We start from the raw sequence: 14,161 nt of genomic DNA on the forward strand, positions 1-14,161 counted from the left end.
GGACATGAAACATGTAACCGTGTAAAATTTTTCTAAAAATTAAAATAATAAAATAATAAAAATCTAGAGAAAATTGAATGGGGATAAAAAGGAATATACCGTCTTTTAAGCAGCACTTGGTACATACACAAAAATTGACCATGTGCTAGACCACAAAAACTTCACATCCAAATGCAGAAAAGCAGAAATAATGAATGTAACTTTTCCAGATGAGAACACAATAAAAATTATAATCAATAAGGGTTAAAGGAAAGGCAAATTAAAAATTAATTAGAAACTAAATCATATAATTCTTCAGAATGGGTGTCAAGGAATAATCACTGACTTCAATCGTTAAAGAGAATGAGAGTGAAGAAACAACATATCAAAATTAATACAATACAGCCAAGACAGCACTTAAGGAAAATGTTATATCCCTGAATGTTATATCAATAAAACAGAGAAAAAACAGAAAAATGAATTAGGTATGCAACCCCCCAAAATTGAAAAAAACACATTAAAAATCCCAAATTAAAGACTAAATTGGAAATCCTTTAAAAATTGAGGGATAAATTAATAATAAAATTGAAAGTAAAAGAATTATTGAACTAATAAATAAAACTAGGAGTTGGTTCTATGGAAAAACAAATGTAGATAGATCATTGACTAGTTCGATTAGAAAAAGGAAAGAAAAGAATCAGAGTACCAGTGTCAAAAGTGAAAATGGTGACTTCACCTCCAATGAAGAGGGAATTAATGCAATTATTAGGGACTATTTTGCCAAATTATATGACAACAAATTTGACAATCTAGGTGAAATGGATGGATATTTACAAAAATACAAATTGCCTAGATTAACAAAAGAGAAAATAAAATACTTATATAATCCCATCTGAAAAAAAAAGAAATTGAATAATTCACAAATAAACTATCTAAGAAACAATTGCCAGGGCCAGATAGATTTAAAAGCAAATACTATCAAACATTTAAAGGAATATTAATGTCAATACCATAGTAAATATTTGGCAAAATAAGCAAAGAAGGAATCCGACCAAATTCGTTTTATGGTACAAATATGATGCGGATACTTAAGCAGGAAGACCAAAAAAAAAAAAGAGAGAGAGAAAGAAAATTACTTATCAATTTCCTTAATGAATAATGATGCAAAAATATTAAATAAAATACTATCAAATAGACTTCAGAATTTGGCATATAGGTGGTGTTCAATTAATATTTTTATTGATTTTAAAACCAGTTTTATAAGAAAAAAGTGAAAATGTTTTGTGTTACCAGTCATCTTCAAATCTCAGGGATGTTTTTAAAAAAAAGGCCAAACAACCTTTGTGGCTTTTAAACTAAAAAAGGAATGCCAGAGCTTCCTCTTCTCAGGAGGTAACACCAATACCACAGTCAAGGACTTCAGTTGGTGTCAGAAGTGAGAAGCAGAGAGGATCTCCAATTTCATTTGCCAGGAAGGGTGGCATCTGGCCATTTCCATCAAAGAAGCATCTCTTGGAAGCCCCATGCCCTATTGAATGCTATCTCCAATGGAGACCAATGGAGCAGCAAACCTGGTGGCAGCAGCACAATGACATCACTAAGAGATTTCTGTGGCCCTTTATCATTGGAGGCTTCAAGCATCCCAGTAGTTATAAGTTAGAGCTCCAGGAATTCCTGTAGACACTGGGTTAACACTGTCTGCAAGCTTATCCTGAAGTCTTGTACTCCACTTGCTGAGGCTAACTCCATCACCAGCATCTAGAAAGGGGGACCCATAGTTGGCCTCTGGACATAAAATATATATCTCTCCCTTCATAAAGGAACACTTCATATATTCATTCTTCCCAAATATGTTACATAAAATTGACAAAAAAATTGTCCCCAGATTTATGACTGAAATGTTTCATTTGCTCCTTTTCATATTAGCTCTCCTCAGGAAATGTTTTTGCTTTAAACTAATTCTGTTGGCAGTCATAAGCTCTGGCTGGACTAGTTTAAGCCCAGAATGCCTGGAAACATGAGGATCCTGACCTGGGAACTGGGGTATTCCTCCAAGCTCTACATTTGGATGATAAATTGGAATTTAAAAAGTGGGCAGCAGGATCAAATGATAGCCTAAGATAAGACATCTCAAAACTCTATGCATTTACTCTAGCTGTCTCCTATATCTGAAATTCTGTCCCTTCTCATCTCCATGACCTGACCTCCATGGTTTTCTTCAAGTCCCAGAAAAAATTCCACCTTCTATAAGAAATTCTTCCTGAACCTCTTAATTCTACTGCTTTCCCTCTATTGATTGTTTACAAAGCATCCTAGATAGAGCTTTTTTTTCAATATTTATTGGCATATTGTCTTCCATCTACTTCATTTCTATTAGCCTGTGAGCACCTTGCATCAAGGCTACTTTAGTCTTTGATGTTGTTTTTTTAAGATTTTTTTTTGTTTAGTCTTTAGTATTTTTTTGATGTTTTTTGTAAAGACATTTAATTTTACCAATTACATGTAAAAATCATTTTTTGGATAGTCACGATTTTATTTATCAGTTTCTATTTCTAGAAAAAAAAACATACACATACCTATATAAATACAAAGCCTAATGCATTAACTTAGTTTTCAAACTAAGCATCATAGTCATGGTAGCATTAATAGCACTAAGCAAACAGTATGGACAAAAAACATGTAGCAATTTCTCACTAGAGGGAAAAAACCAAAGGCACTTCCAATAACTAAAGGCAGGGCCCAAAATAAACATTAAAAAAGTTTCACAAAGCTGATCCAAAGAATTCTAAGACTTCTGTAATAGTAAAATATTAAAGGCACTACATAATTTTTTCTTTCTAACTCCTCTCTCTAATGAAGTTAACCAATTAAACTTGGCATAAAGGAGTTTTAATTATTGTAAAGTGTATCACTTGGCTAAATAAATACATTTTGGAAAAAATAGGCTATAATGTACTGAAACATCTCAACTATACTGCAATCAGATTAAATTAGTTATTAACCTGGCAGAAAGTATGGCTTTCTCTTTTGGTTATAAATCAATTATCTTTAGATTACCTAGAATACATTTTCACAAGAGCATACTTTAATTAGCAAGAAGAGGTGGTAGTTTGGGGGAAAGGCAAGCTCATTAAATCTACAGTTCAAGATGAAATATTAAAATGTTGAGTGAAAAATAAGTTTTTCAAGTAGCGCTTTTTGTAATCGGTAGTTTGTTTCTTCTAGAGTTTCACAGAAAGCCCTGCTTTTTTCTAGGCTATCATCTGGGTGGATAATCCAGACAAAGAAATTCTCTTACTGTAAGGCAGTTAGCAATGTCTTTGTGAGCTACTATGTTCTGTAGGAATGCCTGAAGTTCCAACTGTCTATCTTCTAAGAAATCGGCATTATAATTGTCCTTGAACCAGCATTTTGGTGGAAGGGCCAGCCGAAAGCCTGGAATTAAAATTCTTTTAATTTGTCATTCAGTCTAGAGAAATCAGTATACCTTCTGAAAATGACCCAGCCTTCTTCTGGGCTTCTTCTTATTAGCACTTTATATAAAGTAAATGTAGCCCTTTCTTCCATCACCTCATAACCCAATATAGTAGGTGTAGAAGGTCTTTCTTCCCAATTCACAGATTCTGTACTTTGGTCTTCATTTTCTACTGGCCTAGTAGAATATTCAATGGAAGATTCTATACCTGTAAATTTAGTCCTAATAAGAGGGCTGCTACACATAGATGGATTGCTATCCATATGATCAGGCATAGTTGTTTTTTTGTAACTACCCACATTAGAGTCTTCTGGTTGGCCTTTGGAAGAACTTGAACTTGTTGAAATACTCCCAAAAGAAGAACTTCTTTGGCTTCTGTTTGTTTTAAAATTTGATAAAGAGTTTTCTACAGGAATAGGCACGGGGACATATGGAGCTGCCATTTTCTTCAGGAATATTGCAGCAAATCTGTCAACTTCTGCACCCAGTTAGATAGCAAGCAATATACGTGTCATTGTTTTCTTCCTTAGAGTTCAGTGTCTCAAGGTCCATGCTGGTTCTCCCCCACGACTATTAAATGTATGATGGGGCCTTGGAGGGAGCCCCCTGGAGCTTGGGCCACAACTCACTGCAGTGATGCCACGTTCCATAAAAATAATGATAAACATAAGTTTTCTGAAGTTACATGATCCTAATTATCTCCCTACCTCCCATCACTCTCCTTTCCCAGAGCTGATAAACAATTTGATCTGGTTTATACATGTATTATCATGCAAAATATATTGTACATTTTTAAAGAGAATATTCACATAAAACCAAAATCCCAAAATAAAAATCTAAATAATTAACATGAAAAATTATATGTTTTGGGGGCAGCTGGGTAGCTCAGTGGAGTGAGAGCCAGGCCTAGAGACGGGAGGTCCTAGGTTCAAATCCGGCCTCAGACACTTCCCAGCTGTGTGACCCTGGGCAAGTCACTTGACCCCCAGGGCCCACCCTGACCATTCTTCTGCCTTGGAGCCAATACACAGTATTGACTCTAAGATGGAAGGTGAGGGTTTAAAAAAAATTATATGCTTTGATCTGCATTACAACTCCAACAGTTCTTTCTCTGGAGGTAGATGGCATTCTTCACCATGAGTCCTTCAGAATTGTTCTTGATCATTGTATTCCTGAGAGTTGCTAAGTATATCATATGTGATCATTCCACAATATGGCTGTTACTGTGTACAATGTTCTCCTGGTTCTGCTTATTTCATTCTCCATCAGTTCATTTAGATCTTTCTAGCTCTTTCTGAAATCATCCTGTTCATCATCTCTTAAAGCACAATAGTATTCCATCACCATTATATACCACAATTTGTTCAGTCATTCCCTGATCGATGGATATTCCTTCAATTTCTAATTATTTGCCACCAAAAAAAGAATAGCTATAAATATTTTTGTGTAAGTAGGTCCTTTCCCCTTTTTTGATCTCTGTTGGATACAGACCTTGTAGTGATATTACTGTATTTGGCTTTTTGCGCTTCCTCACTTGATGAGTGAAACTCCATGCTAATTAATGATTCATTTGGCCAGGTCCAGGAAAACCTCCCCTGAAGTTCTCTCTTATCTCTTCAGTAATGATTTTGTTTCTAGTGATTTGTGTAGTCTGTCTCTCTCATTAGAATTTGAGGTCCTTCAAATGAAGAACCAAGATTTTTTCTTAATTTAAATGTCCAGTATTGTCTAGGAAACAGAAAATGTGGAATAAGATAAGTGGCTTGATTGGTTGTTTAATGAATAATTGAGGTCATTCGGTCAAAATAGTTTTGCCTGTCATTGCTCCTGATGATTCTTCCCTGTAGATAATTCATTTCAGCTCAACAACTAAGCCAACAAATGAATAAATGGATGTCTCATATATTTTTAGGCATACTGACAATGTATGTAGGCATACTGACAATTGGACATTTCAGAACAGAAGAGATAGATATGTATTCCTGGCAAGAGGAAGATTGGATCTAGGAAAGGGAAGTCCATCTCTAGGACTCAGGAATCATTGGACAAACAAGCTCAGATAATATCTTAGATTATAGGGGGTATGTAATAAGAAGTCTTGAATTTTTAGACTTCATCTCCCAGAATCCTTTTCCCTTCATCCACATAGCATTCTTACATATTGCATATAAGTTTGCTGCTCATCCTTTTGGAGCTTCTTCCCGTGCTTTCCTCTTGGCTCTCTTCCCACTTTTAGTGGTCCAGGCAACTCTCTCTTGCTAATACAATCATTTTCCTTTTTCCTCAAATTATTAATTAGCAAATTCTTGTTAGAATAAAATACTTGAGGTATTTTATTATTAATTATTAATCTTACAGGAGGACCAAATCAATGAATCACTTGATCAGTGCACAAATTGCTTCTTCTGAGAAGAGAACCTTCCTCAACATTGAGCTTTTCCATATACTTCAAGCAATTTAATATACAAAGAAAGACTACAAGACCATGAAACCTCTAAGTTTGACAAACATAAAGACCTCCAGGAGGGGGAAATGTGGCAAGGTCAAGGAAGGATTTCATGAACCCAAAAGGATGAGAGCTTGTGGGTCAGAGGCTATTGCCTTCCTGATTCAAAGGGGCAAACATTGTGGTAGGATCTCAAGTTCAATGGAAACTACTCCATAGGTATGAAGGACATCTAAGAGTCAATGAGATGTCCCACACAGGGAAAGATGGATGTAAATTCAGGAATGAATAATATGTCCCATCTGAATTAACAGCAATACTCAGATTAATTTCTTTTTTATTTAAATATTTTATTTTTTTTAGAAAAATTTTCCATGGTTACATGATTTATGTTTTTACTTTCCCCTTCACCATCCCCATATCCAATGCACATTTCCACTGGTTTTAACATGTGTCATCAATCAAGACTTATTTCCATATTATTGATAGTTACATTGGTGTGGTTGTTTTAAGCCTACATACCCAATCATGTCTGCATCAACCCATTGTTCAAGTACTTGTTTTTCTTCTGTGTTTCCACTTCTGCAGTTCTTCCTCTGAATGTGGGTAGCGTTCTTTTCCATAAATCCCTCAGAATTGTCCAGGGTCATTGCATTGCTGCTAGTACAGAAGTCCCTTACATTTGATTTTATCACAGGGTATCAGTCTCTGTGTACAATGTTCTTCTGGCTCTGCTCCTTTCACTCTGCATCAAATCCTGGAGGTCTTTCCAGTTCACATGGAATTCCTCCAGTTTATTATTCCTTTGAGCACAGTAGTATTCCATCACCAGCATATACAACAATTTGTTCAGCCATTCCCCAATTGAAAGGCATACCCTCATTTTCCAGTTTTTTTGCTACCACACAAAACACAGCTATAAATATTTTTGTATAAGTCTTTTTAGCTATGATCTTTGGGGTACAAATGCAGCAATGCTATAGCTGGCTCGAAGGACAGGCAGTCTTTTAGCGCTCTTTGGGCATAATTTCAAATTGCCATCCAGAATGATTGGATCAGTTCACAACTCCACCAGCAATGCATTAATGTCCCAATTTTGCCATATCCCCCTCCAACATTCACCACTTTCCTTTTCTGTCACGTTAGCCAATCTACTAGGTGTGAGGTGGTAGCTCAGAGGTGTTTTTATTTGCATTTCTCTAATTATCAGAGATTTAGAGCACTTTTCCATGTGCTTATTGATAGTTTTAATTTCTTTATCTGAAAATTGACTATTCATGTCCCTCGCTCATTTATCAATTGGGGAATGCCTTGATTTTTTATACAATTGATTTATCTCCTTGTATATCTGAGTAATTAGACCTTTGTCAGAATTTTTTGTTATAAAGATTTTTTCCCATTTTGTTGTTTCCCTTCTGATTTTGGTTGCATTGTTTTTGTTTGTACAAAAACTTTCTAATTTAATTTAATCAAAATTATTTCTTTTACATTTTATAATTTTTTCTAACTCTTGATTGGTTTTAAAATCTTTCCTTTCCAAGAGATATGACAAGTATACTATTCTGCATTCACTTAATTTACTTACAGTTTTCTTCTTTATATTCAAGTCATTCACCCATTCTGAATTTATCTTGGTGTAGGGGGTGAGATGTTGACCTAAACCTAATCTCTCCCATGTTGTTTTTCAATTTTCCCAGCAGTTTTTGTCAAATAGTGGATTTTTGTCCCAAAAGCTGGGTTCGTTGGGTTTATCATAGACTGTCTTGCTGAAGTTGCTTACCCCAAGTCTATTCCATTGATCCTCCCTTCTTTCTCTTAGCCAGGACCATATTGCTTTGATGGCCACTGCTTTATAGTATAGCTTAATATCTGGTACTGCTAGGCCACCTTCCTTCAGGTTTTTTGTTCATTATATCCCTTGATATTCTTGATCTTTTGTTCTTCCAAATGAACTTTGTAATACTTTTTTTCTAATTCAGTAAAAAAGTTTTTTTTGGTAGTTTGATAGGTATGGCACTAAAGAGATAAACTAATTTGGGTAGAATCATCATTTTTATTATGTTAGCTCATCCTACCCATGAGCAGTCAATCATTTTCCAATTGTTTAGATCTAGTTTTAATTGTTTGGAAAGTGTTTTGTAGTTGTCTTCGTATAATTCCTCTGTTTGTTTTGGTAGATAGATTCCTAAGTATTTTGTATTGTCTGGGGTGATTTTAATGGTGTTTCTCTTTCTACCTCTTGCTGCTGTGATGTGTTGGAAATATATAGAAATACTGATGATTTATGTGCATTTATTTTGTATCCTGCAACTTCTAAAGAGTGATAGCTTAGTCTCCTCATTGTCTATTTTAATGCCCTCATTTTCTTTTTCTTATCTAATTGCTACTGCTAGTGTTTCTAGTAAAATGTTAAATAATAGAGGTGATAATGGGCATCCTTGTTTCATGCCTGATCTTACTGGGAAGGCTTCTAATTTATCCCCATTGCATATGACGCTTGTTGATGTTTTTAGATATATACTGTTTATTATTTTTAGGAAAGGTCCTTCTATTCCTATACTTTCCAGTGTTTTCAATAGGAATGGGTGCTGTATTTTGTCGAAGGCTTTTTCTGCATCTATTGAGATAATCATGTGTTTTTTGTTGGCTTACTTGTTGATATGGTCAATTATGTGAATGGTTTTCCTTATGTTGAAGCATCCTTGCATTCCTGGTATAAATTCCACCTGATCATAATGAATAACCCTCTTGATCACTTGCTGAAGTCTTTTTGCTAGTATTTTTTAAGATTTTTGCATCTATGTTCATTAAGGAGATTGGTCTATAGTTTTCTTTCTCTGTTTTTGATCTACCTGGCTTTGGGATCAGTACCATATTTGTATAATAAAAGGAGTTTAGTAGAATTCATTCTTTGTTTTTTATGTCAAATAGTTTATATAGCATTGGAATTAGTTGTTCTTTGAAGGTTTGATAGAATTCACTTGTGAATCCATCTGGTCCTGGGGATTTTTTCTTAGGGAGTTCTTTGATGGCTTGTTCAATTTCTTTTTCTGAGATGGGATTATTTAAGTATTCTATTTCTTCTACTGTTAATCTAGGCAATTTATATTTTTGCAAATATTCATCCATCTCACCTAAGTTGCTATATTTATTGCCATATAATTAGGCAAAATAATTTTTAATGATTGCCTTGACTTCCTCTTCATTAGAGGTGAGGTCTCCATTTTCATCTTTGATACTGATGATTTGGTTTTCTTCTTTCTTTTTTTAATTAGATTCACCAGTACTTTGTCAATTTTGTTTGTTTTTTCAAAGTACCAGCTTCTCATCTTATTTATTAATTCAATAGTTCTTTTACTTTCATTTTAATTGTTTTCTCCTTTAATTTTTATAATCTCTTATTTGATCTTTAGCTGGGGATTTTTTAATTTGTTCCCTTTCTAGTTTTTTTAATTTACATGCCCAGTTCATTGATCTTTGCCCTCTCTAATTTGTTTATATATGCACTCAAGGATATAGATTTCCCCCTGAGTACTACCTTAGCTGCATCTCACAAAGTTGGTAGGATGTCTCATCATTGTCATTCTCTTCAGTGAAATTATTTATTGTTTCTATGATTTCTTCTTTAAATAACTGGTTTTGGAGAATCATATTATTTAATTTCCATTTAGTTTTTGATTTGCCTGTCCAGGTGTCCTTATTAATTATTATTTCTTTGCATTATGATCCAAAATGGTTACATTTATTATTTCTGCTCTTTTGCATTTGTTTGTAATGTTTCTATGTCCTATTACATGGTCAATCTTTGTAAATGTACCATGTGCAGCTGAAAAGAAGGTGTATTTTTTTGTCCCTATATATTTTTCTCCACATATCTATTAAATCTAATTTTTCTAGGATTTCATTCACCTCTCTTATCTCTTTCTTATTTATTTTTTGGTTTTATTTATCTACATCTGAAAGAGGAATATTTAGATCTTCCACTAGTATAGTTTTACTATCTATTTCCTTCTTGAGCTCTGCCAGTTTCTCCTTTAGGAATTTGGATGCTATACCATTTGGTGCATACACGTTCACTACTGTTATTTCCTCATTGTCTATACTGCTTTTTATCAGAATGTAATTACCTTCCCTGTCTCCTTTAATCAGATCTATTTTTACTTTGGCTTTGTCAGAAATCATGATTGCTACTCCTGCCTTCTTTTTCTGCATTGAAGCCCAAAAGATTTTGCTCCTGCCCTTGACCTTAAACCTGTGTATGTCCACCTGCCTCATATGTGTTTCTTGTAGACAACATATGGTAAGATTTTGGTTTCTGATCCACTCTGCTATTTGCTTCTGTTTTATGGGTGAGTTCATCCCATTCACATTCAGAATTATAATTATCAGTTTTGTATTCCCCAACATTTTGGTATCTTCTACCCCTTCTTACGCTATTTCCTTTTAAACCAGTAGTTTGTTTTAAACCAGTCCCCCTTGTCCCCTCCCATGATTTACTTCCCTTTTCACCCCCTCCCTTAATATTCCCCTCTTTTTATTTTTTAAGGCCTAATGAATTCCCTCCCCCCTTCCTCCCCTCCCTATTTTGTTTTTCCTCCCCATTCCCCTGCTCCCCTTGGTTTATCCCTTCTGACTTTCTCAGTAGAGTTAGATAGAATTCTATATCCCAATGGATATAGCTACTCTTCCCTCTCAGGGTTAATTCCACTGAGAGTAAGGTTTAAATATTACCTCTTAATGTTCTCTTCCTCTCCTTCTTATAATATTATTCATTCCCTCCTCTTCTCATGCCCTCTTTGTGTGGTATAGAATATCCTATTTTTCTTATTCATTCAAGTCTCTCTTGGTGCCATCTACTATTCACCTACCCTCTTTCTCCCCCCACCACCCGTATGATCTTAGACCATTTAGTACTCCAACCTCTCCCTATGAATAATTCTTCTAATTACTATAATAGTGAATACAGTTTTTGAGAATTACACATAACATTTCTCCAAATAGGAATACAAACAATTTGATCTTATTGAAGCCCTTAAAGAGGCAAATTTAAAAATAAGAGTTTTCTTTCTTTCCCCTCTGTTTCTTATTTACCTTTTCATGTTTCTCTTGGATTTTGTGGTTGGATCTCAACCTTTCCATTTAGTCCTGGTCTTTTCTGTGCAAATACTTGGAAATCTATATTGTTGAATGCCCATACTTTCCCCTGGAAGTATATAGTGTTGTGAGGAAGATTATTTAGTTATTAGGTAGGAGATCTAACAGGAAGGGCTGTAGAATTCCACATGGAATGGGGAAGCAGGAAGTGGCTTTTGCTCTCTCTCTGAGACAGACTCCATGGTGGTTGGGACAAGTTGTAACTGACACTGGGAAAACTCAGAGCTAGTGGAGTTGTACCCTGATTCCCTGGGATCTTGGAGAGTGGTGAAAGTTGAAAGCAGAGGACATAAAGACAGCACTGAGTAGGGAAGTGACGTGCGATCTGGTGGACAGCTTGCAGACTTCCTCTCCCTACTGGGCTGCTTTGGATAATTAGTTCTGGAGGAGTTGGTTCCTGGCATCCTGATACCATCTCTGGACTCTGCTCTGAGGATTCCCATTCCAGACCTGCCATTCTCTTGGCCCTGCCTGGTTTAGGTCTTAGATGAGAGTAGTTAAATAGTTAAGTCCCTCCCCTGACCCTGTGGTTTGCCCTTGGTTTGAAAGTGTAGAAACACTTATTCCCATCCTTTACTATTGTTTTCCTTAATTAAATTGTTATAAACTCCTGCCGTTTGCCTGCTAGTCTCCATAGGCCCCTTGCCTAGAAGTGCAGAGTGACAGTTAGGACCTAACTACCACTTCTGTTAACAGATACCTCCTTAGCAGTTAAACCCAGTCTCCCTACCTTGTTTGGTCCTGCCTTCTGTCATTCCTGTCTCCTTCACACCCACTGAGCCCACAAAATAATACTTAAGGCAACAATTCTGGTACATCCCCATTAAATAGTCAGTTTTGATGCATAGGTGATCCTTAGTTGTAAACCCAGTTCTCTTGCCTTTCTGAATACTATATTCCAAGCCTTGCAGTCTCTTAGTGTGGAGGCTACGAGATCCTGTGTGATCCTGATTGGTGCTCCTTGATATCTGAATTGTCTCTTTCTGGCTTCTTGTAACATTTTTTTCTTTTACTTGGAAGCCTTTTAATTTGGCTATTATATTCCTGGGGGCTGCCTTTTCAGGGTTTAGTGTAAAGGGTGATCTATGAATCCTTTCAATGTCTATATTGCCTTCTTTTTGAAGAACTTCAGGGAAGTTTTGTTGTATAATTTTTTTTGTAGTATGGAGTCCAAATTTCTATTAATTTCTGCTTTTTCAGGAAGACCAATGATTCTCAAATTCTCTCCTCTAGATCTGTTTTCTTGATCTGTCAATTTATCAGTGAGATATTTCATGTTTCCTTCTATTTTATCAGTCTTTTGACTTTGCTTTATTTATTCTTGCTGTCTTGAGAGATCATTGGCTTCTACTTGCCCACAATTCTGGTCTTTAGAGACTGGTTTTCTGCTATAACCATTTAATTTTCCTTTTTGATTTGGTCTATCCTGTTTTCCAGCTGTTTGATTTTGGTCTCCAATTTGCTAATAAATTCTTTTGATTTGGGGGCATCTTTCTCCAATTGGAAGTTTCTGTCTTTTAACTTGTCAATTTCCTTTTGAGGTATTTCATATTTCTCTTGCCAAATCTCTTCCATCTTTCTCATAATCTCAAATTTGAACTCTTCAAGAGCTTGTGACCAATTTTATTTTGGGGGGGGAAGATTTGAATGTGATTACTTGTTTGTTCTCCTCTGCTGTTTGCTCTATTGTCTGAATTTTTCTTTGTAAAAGTTGTAGAGTGTTAAAGATTTCTTCTTGATCTTTCTCTTTTGAGGTTCTTGTGCCTGGCTTGCCATTATTATTATTTCTTTCTCAGTCAGAAGTCTGGATGAGGCAAACAGGCTTTCTGCCTATCCTTTGAAGCTGTGGAGAAGTTTTGATCTGAGTCACAGTGCCATGCACCCTCTCACCTTTATCCTCACGCCCAGTGTCTGTCTGTGCTCTTTATGCTCCTGAGGTCTCAGGTCTAGTTGTTCTCAGGGTCAAGCCTCCTAGTGGTCCCCTTGCTTTCTCCTCTGCCCAAAGCTCCTTTAACAGTCTCAGGGTGCTGCTTCCACAGTCATGCACCCCTCTGCACTGGGTCCCCACCCAAGGTCCTCACCTGCGCTCAAGATCTGTGTTCAAAGTCCATGTATTCTTTAGCCTCCTGGGGTCTTAAGTCTTTCTGCTCTCAGGAGCAGGCCCTGATGATCCCAGGTAGCTGCCAAGGACTTAATGGATGCCCCAAACTTGCTCTAACTCTTGTGCGCTGGCTTTGTCATTGTAGGTGGTGTGTGTGGGGAGGGGGTTACTTAGCTCCCATTTTAGTGAGAGCTATTTCACCCCCTTATAGCATGGAAATGCCCTTATCCCACATACCTTCAATGCTGAGCCCTATTGTGGGGTCCCTTCATTCGTCTGGGTTTGTTTTTATGTCCTCTTGAGGAGTCCTGTATGTGTGGGTTAGGAGAGGTTAAGCAGCTACTATTACTCTGCCACCATTTTAAACTGGAAGTCATCTCAGATGAATTTCAATGAGGACATTGGCCTGCAAAGTAGAATCTCTCCAGTTCGTCCTCGAGTGTCCAAAATTATTGAGGAAAAATAGAGGACTATGTGAAAAAGGAATTGATTCTTTTTCCCTTTTTCAACTATGGGCACCTGACATGAGTTTAAACTTCGGCAAGAAGCAAGGAATGTGTGAGGGAAATCATTGTATAAATTTAGTCATGAGGGTATAACAGCCAGAAGAAATGGAGCAAAGCAGTCAAGAATATTGAAAGACCAGAAAGGAAGTATGATCTTCCCTGCAACACCCACTGGACTAACCCCTGGACTGCCTCATGGGTGGCCAGGCAAATTAGAAAACCATGATTGGCTAGTGAGATGTGTTAGGAAGCAGAGATTAGGCTAGATAAATTGAAGCAGGAGGGGACCTCAGGTGGTCTGGACTTCCATATATTCTGGTGACTATTCTCCTCAGTGTCAGCATGGTAGAGGTCCAAAATGGTGGCCATAGATTACCCAGATAAGTACCTTTATGCCTCACTCTTATTTTTGCCTCTTCTTCCTCCAACTACTTATGATTGAATGAAGTTATTAATTGACAGAAATTCTTACAACTTCAGATAAAATGCAGAGTTCTGGG

The 14,161-nt window shown here is 36.3% G+C and overlaps 1 pseudogene; it reads right to left on the minus strand.

The window, feature by feature from the left end:
* Positions 1–3,135: 3,135 nt before the first annotated feature.
* LOC123233129 lies at positions 3,136–3,897 on the minus strand (annotated as a pseudogene).
* Positions 3,898–14,161: the final 10,264 nt, after the last annotated feature.

The sequence above is a fragment of the Gracilinanus agilis genome, chromosome 2, assembly GCF_016433145.1.
Source record: "Gracilinanus agilis isolate LMUSP501 chromosome 2, AgileGrace, whole genome shotgun sequence".
Taxonomy (NCBI): domain Eukaryota; kingdom Metazoa; phylum Chordata; class Mammalia; order Didelphimorphia; family Didelphidae; genus Gracilinanus; species Gracilinanus agilis.